Genomic DNA, 25,094 nt, shown 5'->3' with positions numbered 1-25,094 from the left:
GTAAGATTAGAAATCAACCATAAATATAAGCAAATAAGTACACCAAAACTATGGAGACTGAACAACACACTTTTAAATAACACCTGGGTCACTGAAGAAATAAAAAGAGAAATTAAAAATTATTTGGAGGACAATGAAAATGAAGAGACCAACTACAAGACCCTGTGGGATGCAGCAAAGCTGTCCTAAGAGTGAAGTTTGTAGAAATACATGTCCATATAACAGACAGCAAAGACCTCAAGTAATCTACTTAACATTAAAACTGAGTCAAATAGAAAAGGAGAAAGAATGGATCTAAAATTTAGCAGGAGGAAATAAATAGTAAAAATCAGAGCAGAAATTAATGAAATAGAATTCAGAAAGATAATTCAAAAGATTAATGAAACCAAGCTTATTCTTTAAAATAATAAATAAATAACTTTCAGAGAAGAATTAATACCAGCTCTCTTCAAACTATTCCAGAAAACTGAAGATGGGTCAAAACTACCAAACACGTTCTATGAAACAAAAATCACTTTGATCACCAACACAAGAAAATACACTTCCAGATAGATATAGACCTATATCCCTGATGAACATTGATGAACATTGATAAACAATGATCATAAACAAGATCTTGGCAAATAAAATCCAACAACAAATCAAGAGAATAACTCACCAAGACTAAATGGAATTCATTCCTGGAAACCAAGGAAGAGTCAACATTCACAAGTTAATCAATGTAATTCACCATATCAACAAAAATAAATTTAAAGAAATCACATGATCATATCAACTGATTCCAAAAAAGCATTTGACAAGATCCAACACCCATTTATGATAAAGAACCCCCAGAAACTAGAATAGGAGCACCATTCCTCAACATAATAAGGACTATCCATGACAAACTCTCAGATAATATCATTCTCAGTGGGGAAAAGCTGAAATCTTCTCCCCTAAAATCAAAACCTAGGCAAAAATGTACAATATCTCCACTGTTATTCAAATAGTTCTTGAGGGTCTCATTGTTGCAATTAGACAACAGATACCCAAGGCATATAGATGGAAAATGATAAATCAAACTATCACTACTTTCTGATGATATTATATTATAACTTGAGAACCCCAAAGACTACACTAAAGCATACTGGAAACAATTAATTAATAAAATAAAATAACAGGATGCAGAATCAATACACATAGGTCTGTGGCTTTTCTTCATACAAACATGTAGTCAGAGGAAAGAGAAATAAAAAAATAATAGTCCCATTTACAATAGAACCCCAAAAGATAAAATTCATTGGGGTGAATTTCACAAAGGAAGTAAAGGAGCTTTACAACAAAAACCATAGGACACTGCTAAAAGAAATAGAGAAAGACATACAGAAGTGCTGGAAGAGTAAACATTATTAAAATGGACATTCTAACAAAAGCAATCTACAATAACAATGCAGTCTCTATCAAAATTCCAAATGAATTTTTCAATCAAATCAACTTATCAAAAAAAAAAAAGTGTGGAACCACAAAAGGTCATGAATTGCCACAACACTTCTGATGAAAAAAAAAAGTAAAAATATGGAGGTATCAGGCTCCCCAATTTTATTTTATACTACAAAGCAACAGTAATCAAAACAGCATGGTGCTGGAATAAAAATGAACAGTTAGATCAATGAAGAATTGAAAGCCCGGAAATGAGCTAATACAATGTGTACATGACAAAGGGGACAAAACCATTCAATGGGTTAGAGAAGCTCTCTTCAAAATTTTGTGCTGGGAAAACTGGACAGCCACATGTAAAAAAAGTACTGGTGGAAATGCAGACTGGTGCAGCCCCTTTAGAAGATTATACAAACAGTCCCTAAACAAGTAAAAATGGAATTGCCTGATGATCCAGCAATACTCTTTTAGATATTTATCCAGGGGACAATCCAACAGTACTTAAAAGGACATACGTACCCCTATGTGCATAGTTGCATTATTCACAATAGCCAAAGAATGGAGGTAGCCTAAATTTCCATCAGCAGATGCACTAAAGAAGATATGGGATATATACTCTATTAAATACAACTCTGCAATAAAAAAGATGATATTTGTCCTTAGAGACAAAAGAGATGTAACTAGAGGTGATTATGCTTAATAAAACAAGAATTGAAAGACAACTACCAAATGGAAACTCATATGTGAAATCTAGCAATCTGTCTACATGAACTTGCCAAAATAAATAAATAAATAACTATCTTTGACAGGATAATGCGGAAGATGGCGGACTGAGAAACTGCTAACAGCATGTTCTCTAATCACATCTTCTAGAAACGGTAGGATTTTCTGCCTTTAGCAGGCCTGTCAATAAGGCGTGACACCAAAGAGGTGATTATAATTTAATTTGGGTTAAGAATTAGAGTAAAGGTGACACGGACTAGCGGGGCTCCAGACTTCCCAGGCGGCGCCGGGCAAGGCGAGTGCGGCCGGCATTGTCCTCCGCCCGGGAAGGCGGCTCCTCTGCTGGTTGCAGAGCGCTGCTGGGCGGCCAGCAGAGGATCCAGAGAGAGCACTTTAGCTCGGGGGCTTTCTCTTGGGAGTCTCCAGGGACCACCGCGACCCTGAGGGTGGATCCAAAGACTTCTTGAGTATAGCTCTCAGTGGATCAAAGGACTTGGAGCTAGTTTTCATTTTCGAGAAATCCTTTAAAAAAGTCTGGAGAGGGGGGTTTCCCGGAAGATGGCGGATGCAGAAGCTGCTAGCCGCTGAGCTCCGAACACACTCCCCTGGAGACAATAGGATTTTCTGCCTTTAGCAGGCCAGCCAATAAGGTGTCCTTAGACACCAAGGAGGTGACTATAACTTAATTTGGGTTAAGAATTAGAGTAGGGAAAAAAATTCTTTTTTCTTCCTTTTAATTTTCAAGCATACATCCTTCCCGCCCCCCCCCCATAAGCAGTCCCTGGGACCAGCTCCTAGCAGGATACCCCATACCACCAAACAGGGTGTTTTTTTTTTTTAATTCACTGATACACATTTGGGAAGTTCCTTGCACTGCTCTTTAATTACAACTCTTTTTCTTATCTTCTCCCTTTTCTCTCTTTTATCTCTCTCTCTCTCTTTTTTTTTTTAATCTTGTCATACACTTCTTCTTTCTTCTTTGCCTTTCTGAATTTGTGAATTACTTTGGGGAAGAAATCTGACTCAGAGTAGACTCTCTATGTGTGTATCTCTGCGCTAGTTCCCTTTCCCCTCTTGTTACCCCTAGAATATACACTGGATAGTAGATTTGCATAACAGTCTATTCTTGCTATCCTCTCTTTCTTTTCTCTTTCTTCACTGGGATTTCGTTACTATTTTTTCACTGACTGGAGAAATTGTTTGGCTAACTGGTAACAATTAAACTACTTCAATATTTACTTCAGTTGCTACTGTAATTCCGGAGGTTGGTGAGTGCAATTGTCATAAAGGTATTTAGTACAGTGTTACTTGTACTCAAGACACAACAACTGAGGAACAACAGAGCATAAAAAAAGAGAGAAACACATAAATAAAAAAAATGGGTAGATTAAAAACAAATAAAACTGCTACTCCAATGACTGAAGACAAGAGCCCAGAAGAAACTACAAATCAGCCAGAAGCAACCATAGATAAGAAAAGTATGCAAGCAATAATAAACTTATTAATCACAGAAATGGAAACAACATTGGAGGAAAGGAATGGCAGTATTAGGGAAACAACAGTTGAGACCCCCAAGGAAAATACTGATTATCTTGAGGCAATTAGAGAACTGAAAGCTGAAATAGCTGTAATGAAGAAAGAAGCTGAGGCAAGGGAAAGCAGACTAACAGAAGCAGAAAACAGAATTATTCAGACAGAGGATGAGTTAGAGAAAACTAAGAAAGAGGTGAAAGAGCTTAAAAAGAGATTGAGAGACACTGAAAACAACAACAGAGACATATGGGATGATCTCAAAAGAAGTAACATTCGTATAATTGGCCTGCCAGAGGAAGAAAGAGAGGAAGGGGAAGCAAACATTCTAGAGGAAATAATACAAGAAAACTTCCCAGACCTGAATAACAGAGAGGATATCAAGGTTCAAGAGACCCAGAGAGTACTAAACAGAATCAACCCAGACCTGAAGACACCAAGACACATCATAGTCACAATGAGAAGAAGTAAGGATAAAGAAAGGATCCTAAAGGCTGCAAGAGAGAAACAGAAAGTCACATACAAGGGAAAACCCATAAGATTATCTGCAGATTTCTCCACTCAAACTCTAAAAGCCAGAAGGGAATGGCAAGAGGCCCCCTCTTCCTGCAATGGGAGGCATTCTTTCGCGACGAATGTTTACAACAATCGCGGAAAAATATTCAAAATCAGCCAGAGGGTAATTTTGATGCATTGTTTGGAACAGGCCAATTAGAAACAGGGATTCAACAGGCGGAAGCCAAGTTTCCACCAGGGTATTTTGATCAAGTATGCCTGTGTGCATTAAAAGCATGGGAGCGATTAACACCACCCATGGGAGCAGCCTCAGCCCCCATTCTCTCCCTGCAACAAGAACCTGATGAATCCCTTGCTAAATTCATTGCCAGGGTCCAGTCGAATTTGGAAAGGAAGATTTATAATCCTGACGCTCGTTTTCTCCTCCTGCAATCCATAGTCTGGGATGGAATGCTTCCGCATTTTCGACAGGCCTGTATCACTCTTAAAAACGAACACCCAGATACTTGGATTCTAGCTACACAGGATCTCAGATCAAGCTCTTTTCAAGGACCTATGTTACAGGCCTATGCAGCTACCTTACATAAGCAAAAAGGGGCTTGCTTTCAGTGTGGTCGCCAAGGGCATTGGCGTAACCAATGTCCAGAAAATAGACCGCGACCCCGCCTCCAGTCAGGGCGACCCCACCTCCAGTCAGGGCAACCCCGCCTCCAGATAGGGAATCAGAGACCACGAATGCCTTGTCCCAGATGCCAGAAAGGATTTCACTGGAGGAGAGATTGTTGGTCAAGGTTCCATAGGAACGGCACGCCTCTGCCAAATGTAAACAGGGATTTAAACTAGGTATGGGGCTTCCCTTAGCCCCGCCCCCAAAAGGGAATGAAGCAGGTCACCCGCTTGGTGCTGTGCCCTTCTTCCATAAACAGAAGCCCAGCTTGGGACCCAATCCATCGCTATACCCACCATGCCAAGTAACAATAACAGATGGTGAGCAGAAGTAGGAACCCGCGGTATGTGGGAACTTCCAGCATAGAAATAACTGGCTGGAGCAAGAGAACAGCTCGAATTCAGAGCCTGAGATTTTATGGACTACCCCTGTTTTAGAAAGGGGTCACCCAACGATGACAGTAAAGATTGGTAATATTCCTTTTAAGTGTTTGATTGACACGGGAGCAAATAAGACAATATTAAGACAAGCAGAGGTTCCCCAGAGTTGGGAACTCCTCCCAGGACCACGCTTACATGGTGTTGGAGGATTGACTCAGGCATTCGGCACACGAGATTCCCTTGTGTGGGAAGATCCAGAAGGGACTACCGGACGCTTTCATCCTTTAATAGCTGATATAAGCACCAATTTAATGAGAAGAGACTTGCTGGAATCTTTAGATGTAGTGATATCCTCAGACACCTCTGCAGGACACCACACTCACTCCTGTGAGAGTGCTAGACCCAACCAGCACCCCCAATACTAACTGCCACTGTTGGTAACAGAACTCCCCGCTTAGATTGGCTTTCTAATGAGCCTGTCTGGGTGGAACAGTGGCCTTTGCCTAGGGAGAAGCTAGAAATTTTTTAAAAACTCGTCCAAGAGCAGTTATCTTTGGGACACATTCGTCATTCTCGGAGCCCATGGAATACTCCAGTCTTTGTAATTAAAAAGCGCTCAGGAAAATGGCGCCTCCTCCAAGATCTTTGTGCAGTTAATAAAACCATGCAGGTTTGGGGCTCCCCCCAAAGGGGTTTGCCTCTTGCTTCCGCAATTCCCACAGGAATTCCAATCATAGCTATTGATATACAGGATTGTTTTTTTCTCTATTCCCTTACACCCACAAGATTGTAAACGTTTTGCTTTCTCTGTTCCTTCTATTAATAATGCCAGCCCTGCCGATATATTTGAATGGGTGGTACTGCCCCAGGGCATGGCTAATAGTCCTACTATTTGTCAAGAGGCTGTTAAACCTGCTCTTATCCCATATATTCATAAGGGCCTTAAGGTTTTTCATTATATGGATGACGTGTTAATATGGGGAGAATTAGATACAGATCTCTCCGCCCTACGTGATTTTCTAATCCCTGCCTTAAAGACAAGTGGACTTTATGTAGCTCCTGAGAAGATACAGCTAATCCCTCCAATATCTTTCTTAGGCTCAGAGATTTCCCTAACGCAGATTCGTCCTTTAAAACCTTGTGTTTCTTTTCCTTCTAATCTCACTCTTGCTCCTTTACAAAGTTTTCTTGGAAATTTGAATTGGCTTAGGCAGTATCTTTATCTGCCTACAAGCTGCCTGCAACCACTGTTTGATCTGTTAAAAGGAAACAAACAGCCCTCCTCAAAGCGTATGTTAACCCCCGAAGCATCCTTGGCTCTGGAAAAAGTTAACCAGGCTCTCCAGGACATGCACCTCGTTCGGTTCTCCCCTCCTCTCCAGTAAATCTTCTAATCTTTAACTCCACCCCCACGGTAGTGGGGGCATTGTGGCAGAAACTTGGCATTCTCAAATGGCTTCATACGCCAGTAGGTGGAGCTCCAAGACTCCTTACCGAGATTGATGCCTTAGCATTTATGGTTCGCCAAGGTAGAAACAGATCGGTTCAGGTCTTAGGAAGGGAACCAGATTCAATCATTCTTCCCTTTTCTCTCACTGATACAGAATGGCTCGTATGCCACCATTCTCGTTTTGCCATAAGTTTAATGGGTTTTCCAGGACAATTAGATAATCATTTTCCCTCTAATAATTTGATAGCTTCTTTACCTCTGTTGTCTCTACTAGTACCTAAACTTTTCTCTCGAGATGCCATCCCCTCTGCTCCTACAGTGTTCACTGATGGTGGAAAAAAGGGAGCTGCTGCCCTTATATATTATCCAGACCAGCAATACCCCAAACCTCTCTTTACTGAACTTCCTGATAATTCCCCTCAGTACAAAGAACTTTATGCTGTTTTCCTTGCATTAAAAGCTGTACCAGAATCCTTCAACCTTTTTTCTGACAGTGTGTATACTGTTAACTTACTTCCATGGCTTGCTCGATCTTATGTAAGAATTGATGACAACCCACTTTCTCCTCTTTTAATTCAGATTGCCTCTATGCTCTGTTCTCGAACCCATCCACTGTATGTTCAGCACCTACGTTCCCACAGCCCTCTTCCTGGTCCCCTGTCCGAAGGGAATGCTGCAGCTGACCGCCTTGCCTCCACAGGAATTCTCCTAGCCTCTGTCTCTAATCCTGCTGACTTTCATTCCCTAACCCTTGCTAATCTTAAAGGTCTTTGAGCTCGATTTCCTGATATTCCTCTGCCACAGTTAAAACGTATTCTTGCTACATGTTCCTCCTGTGCAGGTCTAATCAAAACACCTGCTATTCAGACTCTGGGGGTTAATCCTCGAGGTTTAAAAGCCAACGCTCTTTGGCAAATTGATGTTACCCACATACCTACCTTTGGCAAACAAAAATATGTGTTCGTCTCAATTGATACCTTCTCTAAGTTTATGTGGGCTACAGCTCAGACTGGAGAAAACTCAAAAAAGCTTATAAGCCATATGCTCTCCTGTTTTGTTGTAATGGGCTTCCATCTTCAACTTAAAACGGATAATGGACCTGCTTTTACCAGCAAACAATTTAAAGATTTTTGTTCCCTCTGGAACATTACTCATACTACAGGCATTCCGTATAATCCACAGGGACAAGGCATTGTTGAGAGGGCCCATCAAACTCTTAAGGCTCAATTAAATAAAGAAAAAGGGGCAATGTACCCCCCTAATATCCAGCTGGCAAAAGCCTTAACTACATTAAATCTCTTTAATATTTACAAAAACTCAGACCAACCTCCTATAATTCTTCATTGGCAAACACCACCCACCCTCCCAGCTATTAAAGTCAAATGGAAAGACCCACTTGATAAAATTTGGAAATGACCTGACCCCCTGTTGACTATGGGGAGGGGTTTCGCATGTATTTTTCCACAAAATTACTCCAAGCCTGTTTGGGTTCCTGCCCACCATGTTCGGCAATACCCACATGATGGCGCTGATATCCCTGAAGAACAAGAAACACTGCAAGAAGACTGGCTGCAAGAGGACTGGCTACAGGATGCACCCCAGGATCCATAATACAGCATGGCAGAATAAAAAAAAAAATCTGATTCACAGAACTCTTCCCCCCCCCCCCCGAATGAATGACTTATGCTATGACTGGCCAGTTGTGTTTTGTGAATAAGTGAGTGAAAAAAAAAATTGAGTGAGTTGAGTGACCAAAATTTTTGTATGACCCATTGTGCTCAGAGTACTCTGAAAGTTAACTGACTTTATATAAAACGCAGCCATGGTTTCTGGAGACGTCCAGAAACAGTCCAAAAATTGTTCATTCCCCCTTTTGATTTCTTTTTTAAGTCTTGATATCAATATGAAATGTTTAGTCTTAAACTGTGTGAGTAAAGATGGTTCAACTATGACAGTAGATCTAAATTCACATTTGAAATGATATATCTTATTTACAAGTTTTTCTCCTCCTGTGTGTTATAAACTATATGTTTAATATGCGTGTTTCAAGTTTGGTAAACATTAACTTAACAGTTAAATTGTAACTTCGAAGCTACATTTTTACTAGAAGAGGTAAAATCAATTCATTTAAGTAACTGAGTGTTTAAGGTAAAACTCTAAATATTCAATGTGACAATTCATCATCTCCTAAGTTAAAATACAAATTCTCTATACAGAACATTTTTGGAGGGCCCCCAAAAATGTCCTGTAAGCTATCTTGTGGAAATTAATCCACAACAAATTTGGCATCAATTCGATATTGTAAATGTACCAAAAAAAAAAATTGTCACTAAAATATGTTAACTCTAGTAACCTGAGTTTGCTTAAAAACCCAATGTAAAAATAGTTAAGAATCAATATATGTGACTTAAATTCGGTATGAAAACTTTGCTATATAAAGACTGCTACATGAGGTCACGTAAGATGACCTTTACACGAAATTATAAAGATACCTAAACCAATTATAATCATTGAGTTATCAATTGTAGTAAACTTCTAATTTGTTACAAAGTTTTTTCATAAGTAATTGACTACAGCTATGACAAGCCTTCGCATGAAGAAGCATCTGCTCATATAGAATCCCCAGAAATCCATCTTGGACCCCCTGACCTCTGACATCACCCACAATTACAGCCATCCCCCGAAACCCATGATGTGACCTGACACGATCTGGAGAACCTGATTCACAGACTCCAAAGGACAAGACTTTCCTACTGCCTTTCTCTCAACCATCGGTGTCTGCTCTTCCTGCTTCTGTTTCGCCCACCATGTTTTGGCGGTTCCAGGTCACTCTCTACAGAGAAGAAAAGTTCCAGTGGCCATCCTCCTCCATCAAGATAGACATGTGGCATTTATTTCCTGGCCTTTGACATTGGACTGATGCTTCTATAGAACTTGCTGGACACTCCTTTTATACTGCTGGACTTCTTGAAGAATGACTGTAGCAGTTCATAGAACTTACCGCCAGCTGACTCGGGATTTTGCAATGCCAGATCACCCCTCTAGCCTCTCGGCTTATCAGGCCCCCACTCCTCCACCCATCAGGCTCACTCTGTCTCTTGCTACTCTTACTTATCCATCCCTGTCTTGTGCTAGTTCTTTTTCAAGACACTTACACACTATCATTCTGCTTTCTTCCCAACAGGTTTCCGTTCACCCCTACACTGCTATTCCCCTGACAGAGATGAAGCCTTTTACAGACATTGACCCAGTTATATATGGCCATTAAGTAAGAGGAAGATGTTGGGGAATTGTGAGGATATGGTTGAGCTTGGAAGGGCTTGAGCCTGAGGGGTGTGTCAATCCTGTTAGTCTCTCTCTCTACGGAGAGGTTGAGCAAGGAGGGACAGTAGAACCCCAAAAAAGGTGTGCCTCTTATCAGTCTTCCTGCCTCACAAAGTGCCCCGCACTCCTGATACTATGGCAAATAGTTAAAAAGAAAGGGGGAGATGTTGGGTAGTATGCCACCTCCCCCTGGCTTCTGCTTAACCATATGCCTATATAGGGATTTACTGATCCAAAGCTTTGGTCTATTTACATAAATCACTTTTACATAAAACACTCCAGGGCATTGGTGGTTCAGTGATAGGATTCTCGCGTGTTCCGCCCCCTCCTTGTCACACTCTGATTTTCATCAGTCACTTTTCTCTCCACCCTCTCTATATCACATCCTGTTTCCACCCTACTTGTAGAGTATAAAAACAGCTGCTCTTCTGATTAAAGACACCTGGAAATTGCTTTCCGGCTCCGAGAGTTCCAGAGTGTATCTCCTGCGGAAGTTAGTGCGGCATGAGTTCCTGATCCCTCTCCCATGCAGCAGCCTAGATCGGCTCCAGTTGAGTTCTCTCCAGGCCAGAGAGCACTAGCTCAGGAAGAAGTACCTTCAGGCTATTCCGGCATGTGACAACAAGATAAACACAGACTTAAAGTGAAAGGATGGAAAACTATCATACAGGCTAGTGGTCCACAAAAAAGGGCAGGAACAGCCATTCTCATCTCAGACACGATAGATTTTAAATTAAATAAAATAATAAAATATAGGCAAGGACATTACATAATGATTAGAGGATCAATCAGCCAAGAAGACTTAACAATTATTAACATCTATGCACCCAATGAGGGACCATCTAAATACATTAAGCATCTACTGAAAGAATTTCAAAAATACATCAATAGTAATACAATAATAGTGGGAGACTTCAATACCCCACTCTCACACTTAGACAGATCAACAAAGCAGAGAACCAATAAAGATACAGGAGAATTGAATGAAGAGATTGACAGACTAGACCTCTTGGACATTTTCAGACTCCTCCACCCCAAAAAACTGGAATACACCTTCTGTTCAAATCCACATAACACATACTCAAGGATAGACCACAGGTTAGGCCACAAAGACAGCATCAATAAATTCAAGAGCATTGAAATCATCCCAAGTATCTTCTCAGAACACAGTGGAGTAAAACTAACATTTAACAACAAACGAAAAATTATTAAAAGACGTAGAATTTGGAAACTAAACAACATGCTCCTTAAGATCCACTGGGTCAGAGACTCACTCAAACAGGAAATTCAGATGTTCCTGGAAACTAATGAAAATGAAGACACAACCTATCAAAACATTTGGGACACAGCTAAAGCAGTATTGAGAGGGAAACTTATAGCCATACAATCACATATTAAACACCAAGAAGAAGCCCAAATGAATGACCTTACTGCACACCTCAACGACTTAGAGGAAGAGGAACAAAGGAACCCTAAAGCAACCAGAAGGACAGAAATCACTAAAGTTCGAGCAGAAATAAACAACATCGAAAATAAAAGAACCATACAAAAGATCAATGAAGCCAAATGTTGGTTCTTTGAAAGATTAAACAAAATTGACAAACCCCTAGCCAGACTCACCAAACAAAAAAGAGAGAAGACTCAAATTAATAGAATTGTAAACGATGCAGGAGATATCACAACTGACACCACAGAAATCCAGAGAATCCTGAGAAACCTCTATAAAGAACTATATGCCACCAAGCTAGAGAATCTGGAAGAAATGGAACAATTCCTAGAAACCTATGCACTTCCAAAACTGAACCAAGAAGAACTACAAAATCTAAATGTACCAATCACAGACAAAGAAATTGAAACTGTTATTAAAAATCTCCCCAACAACAAAAGTCCTGGACCAGATGGCTTCACAAACGAATTCTACAAAACTTTCAGGAAACAGTTAATACCCATACTTCTTAAGCTATTCCATAAGATTGAAGAAACAGGAATACTCCCTTCCACCTTTTATGAAGCCAACATCACCCTGATACCAAAAGCTGATAGGGACAGAACAAAAAAGGAAAACTACAGACCAATATCTCTGATGAACATAGATGCCAAAATATTAAACAAGATCTTGGCCAACCGGATACAGTAACACATCAAAACGATTGTTCATCACGACCAAGTGGGATTCATCCCAGGAATTCAAGGCTGGTTCAACAACCATAAGTCAATCAATGTCATTCACCACATCAATAAAAGCAAAGCAAAATCCACATGATTATCTCAATAGATGCAGAGAAAGCCTTTGACAAAATCCAACACCCATTCATGCTCAAAACTCTACAAAAATGGGAATAGATGGGAAATTCCTCAAGATAGTGGAGTCTATATATAGCATACCTACAGCCAACATCATACTCAATGGACAGAAGCTGAAAGCATTCCCCCTCAGATCGGGGACTAGACAGGGCTGTCCACTGTCACCGTTACTCTTCAACATAGTATTGGAAGTTCTTGCCATAGTAATCAGGCAAGAGAAAGAAATCAAAGGGATACAGATTGGAAGGGAAGAAGTCAAGCTCTCACTATTTGCAGATGATATGATAGTATACATAGAAAGACCTAAAGAATCCAGTAGAAAATTACTGGAAGTTATTAGGCAATATAGCAAGGTATCGGGGTACAAAATCAATGTACAAAAATCAGTGGCATTTCTTTATGCAAACACTAAATCTGAAGAAGAAGATATCCAGAAATCACTCCCATTTACTGTTTCAGCAAAATCAATCAAATACCTAGGAATAAAGTTGACCAAAGAAGTGTAAGACTTGTATGCTGAAAACTATGAGTCGCTACTCAAGGAAAGAGAAACTGATACCAAGAAATGGAAAGATATCCCATGCTCATCGATTGGAAGAATAAATATCATCAAAATGAATATTCTCCCCAGAGCCACATACAAATTTAATGCAATACCCATCAAAGTTCCACCAAGCTTCTTTAAGAGAATAGAACAAACACTACAATCATTTATCTGGAACCTGAAAACACCTAGAATTGCCAAAACCATCTTAAGGAAAAGAAATAGAAATGGAGGCATCACACTCCCAGACCTTAAACTATATTATAAAGCCATCATCATCAAACAGTATGGTACTGGAACAAAAATAGGCACACAGACCAGTGGAACAGAATTGAAAGCCCAGAAGTAAATCCCAACACCTATGGGCATATAATCTTTGATAAGGGGCCCAAAGGATTAAATGGAAAAAGGAGGCTCTCTTCAATAAATGGTGCTGGGAAAACTGGGTTGAAACATGCAGAAGAATGAAATTGAACCACTTTATGTGACCAGAAACAAAAATCAACTCCAAATGGATCAAAGACCTAGATGTCATACCAGAAACAATCAAATACTAGAGGAAAACATTGGTAAAACACTTTCCCACATACACGTCAAGGACATCTTTGATGAATCAAACCCAATTGCAAGGAAGACTAAAGCAGAAACAAACCAATGGGACTACATCAAATTGAAAAGCTTCTGCACAGCCAAAGAAACTATTAAACAAACAGAGAGACCCCTCACAGAATGGGAGAAGATCTTCACATGCCAGACATCAGACAAGAAACTAATCACCAAAATATATAAAGAGCTCAGCAAACTTAGCCGCAAAAAAGCAAATGACCCCATCCAAAAATGGGCAGAGGAAATGAACAAAACATTCACCACAGAGGAGATCCAAAAGGCTAACAAACATATGAATAACTGCTCTAGGTCACTGACTGTCAGAGAAATGCAAATTAAGATAACACTAAGATACCACCTCACTCCTGTAAGAATGGCATACATCAAAAAGGACAGCAGCAACAAATGCTGGAGAGGATGTGGGGACAGAGGAACCCTTTTACATTGCTAGTGGGAATGTAAATTGGTACAGCCTCTGTGGAGAGCAGTCTGGAAAACTCTCAGAAGGCTAGACATGGACCTTCCATATGATCCAGTAATTCCTCTCCTGGGGTTATACCCCAAGGACTCCATAACACCCAACCAAAAAGAGGTGTGTACTCCTATGTTCTTAGCAGCACAATTCATAATAGCTAAAACCTGGAAGCAACCCAAGTGCCCAACAACAGATGAGTGGCTGAGAAAGCTGTGGTATAGATACACAATGGAATACTATGCAGCTTTCAAAAACAATGAACCCACCTTCTCTGACCCATCTTGGACAGAGCTAGAAGGAATTATGTTAAGTGAACTAAGTCAGAAAGATAAAGATGAGTATGGGATGATCCCACTCATCAACAGAAGCTGACTAAGAAGATCTGAAAGGGAAACTAAAAGTAGGACCTGATCAAATTGTAAGTAGGGCACCAAAGTAAAAACCCAGTGGTGAGGGGTAGACATGCAGCTTCCTGGGCTAGTGGGGGGTGGGAGTGGGCGGGAGGGATGGGTCACAGTCCATTGGTGGTGGGAATGGTGTTTATGTACACTCCTAGCAAAATGTAGACATATAAATCAGTAGTTAATTAATATGAGTGGGGGAAAATCATTTGTATGTCTCAAAGTTTCTCAAAAGACAAACTGAATCTTTTTAATATATAGGCTATGTATTTGATATGCGGACTCTCTCAAAAGCCTAGACCAATTAGATTAGAAGCATCCAATAGCACAGCTATATACAAGATACTGGATACTGTACAGCAAACCATAACAAAGGGACTTTTCAAAGTTAACCCAATTAACAAATAATGTTATGATAATATTAACTATCGATTGTCTTTTTGAACCCTAAGACAGCAGGAAACTCACATCTTTACTATAGAGCCCCTACTTCCCCCAGTCCTGGAACCCTTGGATAGGGCCCACTTTCCCGTATGCATCTCCCAATCCAAACCAAATAATATTGCATCCGCTGATCACAACCTAACCAAAGCAACGATTGCCACCTCAACATGCTTCACCTCAGGCTGTATCCAGAGACTTCACGTGTGGAATGACAACCCTTCAGCTTCATTACTCGGGTGAGACCTTTCCTTTTATAGTACACTCTAATTTCATCTCAGGTAGTTCACTTTCTAACAAAGTCCCATAACCTAGATATATACCAGTTTCTGTGAGAGAGAGCTTTTGTGCACACATATCCATAAACTACTGCAAAATATATACCTGAAAGCAGAAGTACACTAGAGTTTGCAGTGAGTACCTCCCTAACACTTCCTCTCCACTATTCCAAGCTTGGGATCCATGATTGCTCAACAAATAGTTTGGCTTCATATGTTAACTCTCTTTTCAATCACCAGGTTCCAGATGCCACCAGGATGCTGGCTAGGCTTCCCTGGATTGAAGACCCCACCAATGTGTCCTGGAGCTCAGCTTCCCCAGAGACACACCTTACTAGGGAAAGAGAGAGGCAGACTGGGAGTATGGACCGACCAGTCAACGCCCATGTTCAGCAGGGAAGCAATTACAGAAGCCAGACCTTCTATCTTCTGCAACCCTCAACGACCCTGGGTCCATGCTCCCAGAGGGCTAGAGAATGGGAAAGCTATCATGGGAGGGGGTGGGTTATGGGGATTGGGTGGTGGGAATTGTGTGGAGTTGTACCCCTCCTACCTTACGTTTTTGTTCACTGATCCTTTCTTAAATAAAAAATTTAAAAAAAAAATAACCATCTTTAAGACTTACGAAAAATGTGAAGATAATCTTTGAGAGGTGTGTGGGTGGGGATATAGAACTTTTGTGGTGGGTGCAGTATGGGATTGTGCATTGTAATCTTATAATCTTGTAATAAACTATTAATAACAAATATATAATAAAAATATCCCCAAACTAGTTAATTCTACCTTTTTACTGAAATATGTTTCTATATTATCTTCTGCTAGACAGCAGTCCAACTCTTAGTTTCCATTTATTAACTCAATATTTATTGATACTTTGTCCTTTTCAATTCAGTTTCATGTCTCTGGCCCTTTTTTTTTTTCCCTCCAGGGTTATTGCTGTGGCTCAGTGCCTGCACTATGAATCTACTGTTCCTGGAGGCCATTTTTTTTTCATTGGGTAGAACAAAGAGAAATTGAGGTTTATATATTAGATTTTTATATATGTGTTATATATAGCACAGATTTTTGTTGTTTTGTTTGTTCTTTCTTCATTTTTTTATTCCAGGGAAAATGGTTTTCTTTGTACAGGCAGTATGATTTTCAAGGTCTTTTAGCTTGCCTTCTTCATTGGTCATAGGCATCTTACATTAATACAGTGTTAGATTTTTTAAGCTATTAAAATGAAGCAATCGGGAGTCGGGCTGTAGCGCAGCGGGTTAAGTGCAGGTGGCGCAAAGCACAAGGACCGGCATAAGGATCCTGGTTGGAAGCGTGGCTCCCCACCTGCAGGGGAGTCGCTTCACAGGGGGTGAAGCAGGTCTGTAGGTGTCTATCTTTCTCTCCTCCTCTCTGTCTTCCCCTCCTCTCTCCATTTCTCTCTGTCCTATCCAACAACGACAACAACAATAATAACCACAACAATAAAACAACAAGGGCAACAAAAGGGAATAAATAAATAAAATAAATATTTAAAAAATTTTTTAAAAAAATGAAGCAATCAGGGAGAACTGGTCGCAAGTCCAGGATGTGAAGTGTTCCAGAATTTATGGTAACTCACTTTACTTGTTTGTATGCTTTGTCAAATTCCACTATGAAGAGACAGAGGAAAATTCATCTTTGGCAGTATCTCAATTTAAGTTTCCTAAATATGAAAGAATCTGGTCTTAGTTACCTTTATATTAGGGAAATTGAGGTAGGGGTATACCTGCTAAAATCTTTTATTTCTATTCTTTATATTTGAAGAAGACATTGAAGAGAAATGTCTATGTTCACTCTCTGCCTGTTCAGCGCTTCTACATCTCTCCCTACATATGTCAACAATTCCCATGTGCTAAATAAAGCTGAATTTAATAATGTGAAGAATTCAGTTTCACACATTGCTAAGTATGAAAATAGTGTTCCATAAATGAACTGACCTACTAGCTTATGTTTCCTGAATGAAAGAGTGGATGATTGATGATGAAATGAACTACCAATTTAAAAGCAAGTGTGCATAATGGAGTCACTTGGTAACATGACTGTGTTTCGCACCAATGTGTAACTGCCTGAGGACAATACAGAAATTGCCTTTTGCTTGAGAGTATGAATTTTAAATCAGTCTCTTTCAGTTAATCATGATAAGAAAGGCAGGTTTGTTTTCTGCCACAGCGTTTATGCTTGGTATTAACTTTGCTCACAGAATTTACGATTTATTCTTTTTTATTATTATTTAAGAAAGGAGACATTAACAAAACCATAGGATGGGTGGGGTACAACTCTACACAATTCCCGCCACCCAATCTCTATATCCTGTCCTCTCCCCACTAGTTTTCCCATTCTCTATCCCTCTGGGAGCATGGACCCAGGGTCATTGTGGGTTGCAGAAGGTGCAAGATCTGGCTTCTGTAATTGCTTCCCCGCTGAACATGGGCGTTGACTGGTCGATCCATACTCCCAGTCTGCCTCTCTCTTTCCCTAGTGTGGTGATTTATTCTTTTTTTAATAGCCAACTCACACCGCATATACAGAGATGGATCGGTTGTGACTTAAGTTTCAGATTTTTATCTTACAATTTATACAGGATTACATACCCATAAGAAATGTTGCATTACTTTGAAAATCAGCTACAGATACGAGATAAAATAATTAGCTACACTTGGAGAAAATGCAACTTTGTGCAGAAAATACCTATAACAAAAACTAGATCTATATAATTTTCATAAAAAGAGTACACCATAAGGGGATCCCATTTCATATACTTACTTATTGAGGCTCTTCTCCCCTACCAGTTCCTTTCTTTCATATTTCTTCATAAATTTCCTCAATAAATTCAACTAAATCTTCAACAGGTTGAGTTAGGAGGACCAAAATTTTTTTTTCTGGAAGCAACTCAACTAATTACATCACCTCTCTACCAGAAAACCACATTTGTTTAGAATCCTTAAGACTAACTTAATTGTAACTTTTATCCATTTTTTATATAAATCACCACAGAAAGCTTCTGGTAATTCCTTATCTCCCAGATTCAAAGTCCTCAAATATTGGTAGGCCCCTTTTCCACTTATAAACCTCTTCTGCTTTAGCTCCAACAATTCATTGTATCTTTAAATTATTCTCTGAGTATTCTTGTCTCTTTTATAGGCTAACTTCACAAAGCTCATTCAGCTAGTTCTTATCTCCTTCTCCTCTCCTTTAATTGTGAAACTGGAGATGCTGTATATAGTCTTTTTCTTTCATTGCCACATATTTATTTGCTCCCTCATTTCAGTGGAAAAGAGTTCTTATAGTCTTTATTTAGATGACCCACATTATTTTTTATCTTTCTTTGAATGTTTGTTACCTGAGTCATTATTACTCTTAAGAACTAAGAGTTTTTAATTTTTATGATGCTAAATTACCTATTAAAGCAAAGTTGGATGCAAATTGTTTATTATGGATCTCTGCACCCTATTCCACCAGAAAATTACTCTCACATACGTTTGCATTGGAAAGAATATTTATTCTCTGGAGAAATTTGATCAGAAAGTTTTTGGCTAAGAAATGCACAGGGTGGGTGGAGGCATATTATTATAACATAGGTCTCTGGTGTTCAAAGTGTGGTTCATGAACTAACAGTGACACCCAATGACAATATTTGATTGTTTGTTCTCAAACATTAATATTCCAGAGACTGGACTGGTGAGAGGAAAAGAGGTTTATTCAGCTATCAATCTGAGAAGGTAGAAGACTTCACATCTCAAAAATCATTTTGCATTCAAGCTGGGATTTGGGTTTACATAGGAGCATACATAATAGATAAAAGGAATGGGGAAGATGGTATAATGGCTCCAAGGACCCAGGTTCAATCCCTAACACCACCTTAAGCCAGAGTTGAGCAGTTTTCTGGTCTCTTTCTTTCGGTATTTCTGTAACCTTCTCTGCCTCTCTCGTTTGAGACTGGAAGAGGATAGTATGCTGGTAGGTGTGGAGGAGTACAGTAAGAAAGTCATCTCAGAATGCCAGTAGTTAGTTTGTTTAATGCAGCTTGATAATTCATTATAAATAAATTTAAGTAAATATTATTGCACAATTTTTCACTGGGTTGGAATTATGCTGAGTATCAAACCTCCCCAAAGAACATCTTTTGTCTCTTTTCTTGTTTCTGTGCCTGACCCCTAAGTCACAAGGTTCAAACATAGTCAGTTAAGATATTTTCCTAGTTTCCATTATAGTAAAGAAAAGGTTGAAATCCATTCTGTAGTGATAAAGTTGAAATTTAAAATGAAGTTGCCTTGGTGTGCTTATTGTAGAACTGATGTCACTTGAGATCTTGTTAAAAATGAAGAAACAGATTCTACATGAGATCCATGGAATCAGAACCTATATATTACCATGTGTTTCTATGCATATTAGAGTTTAAGAAGCAACGACTTATGGCATTAATTAAAAGAGTGTGAGAATCTAGATATATTTACCTGGCAAGCATAGAGAAAAGACCTTATATACTGTTGACTTTTGAAAAAAAAAAAGTCCCTGTGGCAGAGATAGCTAGTTGCCATTAAAATTAATACTCTCTCTTGCACAAACTAGCATCATTTGGATGCCGTTGTCTGGCATGAGACTAAATTTACCAGCTTTCTTTGCATTGAGCCTAGTATATTGTAGTTTGAACAGACCTGGTATGCATCATCATTTCTAGGTCAAACTTAAAAAAAAAAAAAGTATCCTATCTATCATTCCTCTTCTCATTCTTCCACATGACAACTACAAAGCCCTGGGACTAGTAACTCATAAACAGAGAGAATCTGTGATACTGAGTTTCTGCAGAGAGAAAAATCACCCATTTACCAGAAAAGTGAACAATACATTTTTCTATTGTGTTTGATCCTGTACATTTTAAGGTCTATTTATTATAGAATCTAACCATGTTTTATCCAATCCCTATCAAATATCTGATATATATCTAATCAACTATAGTACAGTTTAGCAATCAGTGAGGCTGAGTTGTATACAAAAGTTTTCAATTCCCATTTTAGTGCCCTATTCAATGTAAATGAACAAAAAACATTACCAAATACCTAAGAGAAACCTTAAACTCTCAAAAAGAAGATAGGTATGTAGGCAAAACAGAAAAAAAAAAATCACTTGATCACCCGGGAAAAGTTACATAAAAAAGAAAAGATAATCAAAGTGTATTAGAGAATTTATGAGAGCAATATATATAAAGTCATAATATTATAAGAAGAAAACACTGTTTTGACAAATAATTCTAATATAACTATATTGGTAAACAGAGAAGAAAGAATATGGGGGAATAGGGAATATAAGAAAAGAAGTTCTCATCTACCAACTCAAATTTTACATTATGTACATTTGAAAAATCAAGGAATAATAGAACAGTTAACCTTTAAGCAAAACAGGGGCTGAGGGTTCAGCCCCAGGCAGTTAAAAATCCCTGTATAAGTAACTTCAGCAGTTCACGGCCATATTGTATAAGGGTCAATGAAATAAATATTTTATTAGTTTATACAGAAGTAAATACAAGACAATGTACTTGAGTGGATGGAAATGTCAGACTCCAGCAGAGCAGAAATTTGGGATAAGTAGAAGCACTGGGTGAGTATAGTTTTTTGCTTCTAAAAATTATGGAGTATTTAAAATTATAGCAGGACCAACCCCCATCCAGAACTCTACCCCACTAGGGAAAGATAGAAACAGGCTGCCAATGCACAAGTACAGTGGAGAAACAATTATAAAAGCCAGAACTCCTACTTTCTGCACCCTAGAAACAATGTTGATCCCTACTCCCAGTGGTAGAGAAATGATAGGAGGAAACAGATAAGAAGGCTTTGAACTCCAGCTCCATCAGGATCTGGAGAGAAAAGAGGAATATGGGAGGGACATTTGGATGTAGTAATGGTGTCATGAGTGGCTTGGAGAGGAAGAGAAAATTGGACCTGGCAGAAAAGAGGGGAAATTATGTACAGATTTAGACACACTTGGAGAGATGACAGTTAACTCATGTCTGCAAACTACATGACAGTTAACTCATGTCTGTGGTGGCTTGCTATGGTGGGATTGGGGATTCAGAATTCTGGTGGTGGGAACAACGGTCTATAATGATATTCCTGTTGACATGTAATTTTTTAAAATAAATATTAAATCACTAATACAAAAAGAAGAAAAATACAATTATAACAGGTCCTCCAATAACATCTTATTTAAGTTACCTCATCATAAAACTGATATGAAAAAACAACTTTGGTGAACATTGAAAAAAAAAAAGTGAGGCTATTTTAGTACATCATTTCCTTACATAGAATTTCTCTTAGAATCCAAGTTCCTTAGAACTAAACCCCAGCACTAAGTGAGGACTTAATGTGTGTGCATGTATAAATGACAAAAATACTTTTAAAAAACTATATAAAAATTAGATTACTTCACTTCTTTCCTCATTTAACTGGGAGTGTCATACTTTATTAAAATTGGCTACTTTTTTTTTAATCTACATTCTACCTGTTGTTAAATTTTGTCAGTTCTGTCAACTGGAAGATGAGTGTTTGAGATGGGTCTCCGTAAACAATCAGATCAACTTTTCCGCATACGTCTAAGATTGGTTACTTCCTAATGTGTCCCTATGGTATAGAAAACTAAAGGTAATTTCTGAACCTATGGCTTAAGGAAAAAAAAAATACTACCTTTACCTAGGAATGCAGATAGTTTTTTAATCAAAAGCAATGAAGACCATAGAAACCGGGAGGAAAATTTTGTTCTTGTATCATTCCTTTTTGCTTTGTTACAGAAGCAGTTACTGTCCTTTAATGTTTTTCTGTTACCAGGGTCTTCACCAGTCTGGATTAACTTTTCTAAAAAAAGAGAGAAAGAGAGGGGAGGCTGCAGAAAAAGAGAGAGCACACAAAGTGTCGCAGCACTGAAGTTTCTTTCCAGTGTAGAGCTCAGATTCTGGTCTTTGCATGACAAGACAGGTGAGTCATCTTGCAGGCCTACTGCTTCCCCTTTTATGACCTAGAAGAATGTAGTTCAGAGATGAGACAACAATTCTTCTCTAACTCCTCATTTTACTCTCAAAGTCATCACCTCCTAGTTCTGTGAAATATTCCACTTTTCTATAATCTCTGTCTGCTAAGGCTGGATAAATATTCCAGAATGTCATCCCTATTTTTGTTTAGAATTATAGTCAGAGAAATGCAATTCCAAACTAAAAGTAAAACTGGTAAATAGAATACACAACATTATATCTCCAGACTTGATATTGAATGGTAAAGATTTTTTTCTCTCTTTTTTTCCCCTGCTGTTAAAGCATTACACCTGCATGATGAATCCATGATTCCAGGTAGTAGCCATGTTTTCCTTGTTTATTTAATTATGATGGAGATGGGTAGAACCAGTGAAAGAGAGGAGAAGAAAAATAGAGACACCTGTAGCCTGTTCCTGATACTTTCCTCTTGCCAGTGGGGACCAAGTGCTCAAACCCAGCCCTCAGTCATGGTAACTTGTATACTTTGCCAGTTCTAACATCATCTGGCTCCTAGTGAAACATTTTTAAATACTTTAATTTTATGACTTTAAAATTTTTTTATATAATTACTAGTGTTAAAAAAAAAAAAAGAATTAAAGGAAACCATTTGGATGGCACGAGTGCCCTGGAGGTCCACCTTGCAAACCAGGGATCCATGTGTTCCACACTAGGAAAGAATTCCAGGGCACAGTGCTGGTAAGCTGTTTATTAAGAGGGAAGTGAAGACAGGGATAAATGAGAAATGCACAAAGATAGCTGACAAGAACATCAAAGGTTTACTTCTCTCTCTCTTTCTCTCTCTCTCTCCTGAGGGAATTAGTGGTTTACACTTAACAGGTGTTGGTACATTTGGGGAAATTTTCTCAATTTTATATAAAACAAACTCACCCCCAGCCTAGGTTCACCTCCACCATCATGCACCACCCCCGCCACCTCCCTGGCTAGAGAACTTTAGTTTAGAGCAATACATCAAAACCAGGTTAAGATCTACTTTATGTTTCTTCTTTCTGTTCGTATTTCTTAATTCCTGCATATGAGTGAGATCATCAGTATTCATCGTCTTTCTGGCTTATCTCACTTAACATGATTCTATCAAGCGCAGTCCAAGTTGAGGTGAAGAAAGTTAAGATCATTCTTATTGAGTAGTATTCCATTGTGTATATATACCACAACATTTTTAGCCAGCCATCTGTTCTTAGACACCTAGGTTGGTTCCAAGGTTGAGCTATTATAAATTGTGCTATAAACATAGTTATTGCTATAAACATAGTTATACACAGATTACACAGGTCTCTTTGAATGAGTATGTTTGGTTCCTTAGGATATACCTCCAGGAGAGGAATTTCTGGGTCACAATATAGGTCCATTTCTAAACTTCTGAGAGTTCTCCAAACTACTCTCCACAAGGGCTAGACCGATTTACATTCCACCAGCAGGACAGAGGTGTCCTTTACCCTCACAACATCTTCAGCTTTTGTTGTTACTATCATTTCTGATATATTGCATTCTCACAGGAGTGAAATTGTATCTCATTGTTTATATTTGCATTTCATTGGCAATCAATGACTTGGAATATTTTTTAATGTGTTGTCCTTTTGGATCTCTTCTTTTGTGAATATTCTGGTCATATCTTCTCAATTTTGCATGGGGTCATTTGATTTTCTGTTTCTGAGTTTAATGAGTTCTTTGTATATTTTCATTAGTCTTTGTCTCTGATATACAACATATGAAGATCTTATTCCATTCTATAAGGTGTCTCTTTTTTGGATAATGGCTTCTTTTGATGTGCATAGTTTTGAATTTGATGTTGCTAATTGGTTTGTTTTCACCTTCCTTGCAATTGGACTTGTGTCATTGAAGATGCCTATAAATCTTAGGTAGAAAAGAATTCTGCCCATATTTTCCTCTAAGTAGTTGATTGCTTATGGTCTAATATCCAAGTCCTTGACCCATTTAGAGTTTACTTTTGTGTGTAGTGAAATGTAGTGGTTCAGTTTCAAACTTCTTCATGTCTCAACCTGATTCTTCCAGTATCATTTATTGAAGAAACTGTCTTCTCCATTTAATAGTTTGGGACCCTTATCAAAAATTAGATGTTTGTAGGTGTGGGGGATAATTTGTGGTCTCTATTTCATACTCCATATTATCAGGGTAACTATTTTTATTCCAATATCAGGCAGTTTTCATTACAATGGTCCTATAATAGTTTGAGATTTGGGAGCATGATGCCTCCAGTTCTGTTCTTTTTTCTTGATTGCTTTGGCAATTCAAGGTATTTTCAGATTCCAGATAAAATTTTGTAGCTTGGGGGCTAGATGGTGCCATACCTAGTTGAGTGCATGTATTACAATGCACAAGGTTCAAGTCCCCAGCCCCCACCTGCAGGGGGAAACTTTGCAAGTGGTGAAGCAGTATTGTAGGTGTCTCTCTTTCTCTCTCCCTATCACCCCCTTTCCTCTCTATCTCTGGCTGTCTCTATCCAATAAATAAATAAAGATAATTTTTTAAAACATTGTAGCTTTTGTTCTATTATCTTTAAAACAAATTGCTGGGGCCCTGATGGTAATTGCATTATATGTGTGTATGGCTGTTGATAGAATAGTCATTTTGATGATGTTTTTTATTCCAATCTATGAACATGGTATGTTTTTCCTTTTACTTTATTTTCTTGAATTGTGACACTTAACATTCACTATACATGTCTTCCACTACTTTTATTAGGTTTATTGTATTGTTTTTGCTACTATAGTAAGTGGGACTGGTGGCTGGATTTCTTCTGACTTAGTGTTTGCATAGAAAAATGCCACTGACTTTTGTATATTAATTTTGTAGTCTTACATTATACTATATTGTCTGATACTTTCTACAGCTTCCTGCTTATAAAATACTGTCTCATCTGGAAATAATGACAGTTTATCATCCTCTCTTTCAATCTGTACCCCTTTAATTTATTTCTCTTGCCTAATTGCTATGGCAAGAACTTCCAATACTTGTGTAGTAATG

This window comes from Erinaceus europaeus, chromosome 8 (genome assembly GCF_950295315.1).
Source record: "Erinaceus europaeus chromosome 8, mEriEur2.1, whole genome shotgun sequence".
NCBI classification, from domain to species: Eukaryota; Metazoa; Chordata; class Mammalia; order Eulipotyphla; family Erinaceidae; genus Erinaceus; species Erinaceus europaeus.
This window is presented reverse-complemented; position numbering follows the sequence as displayed.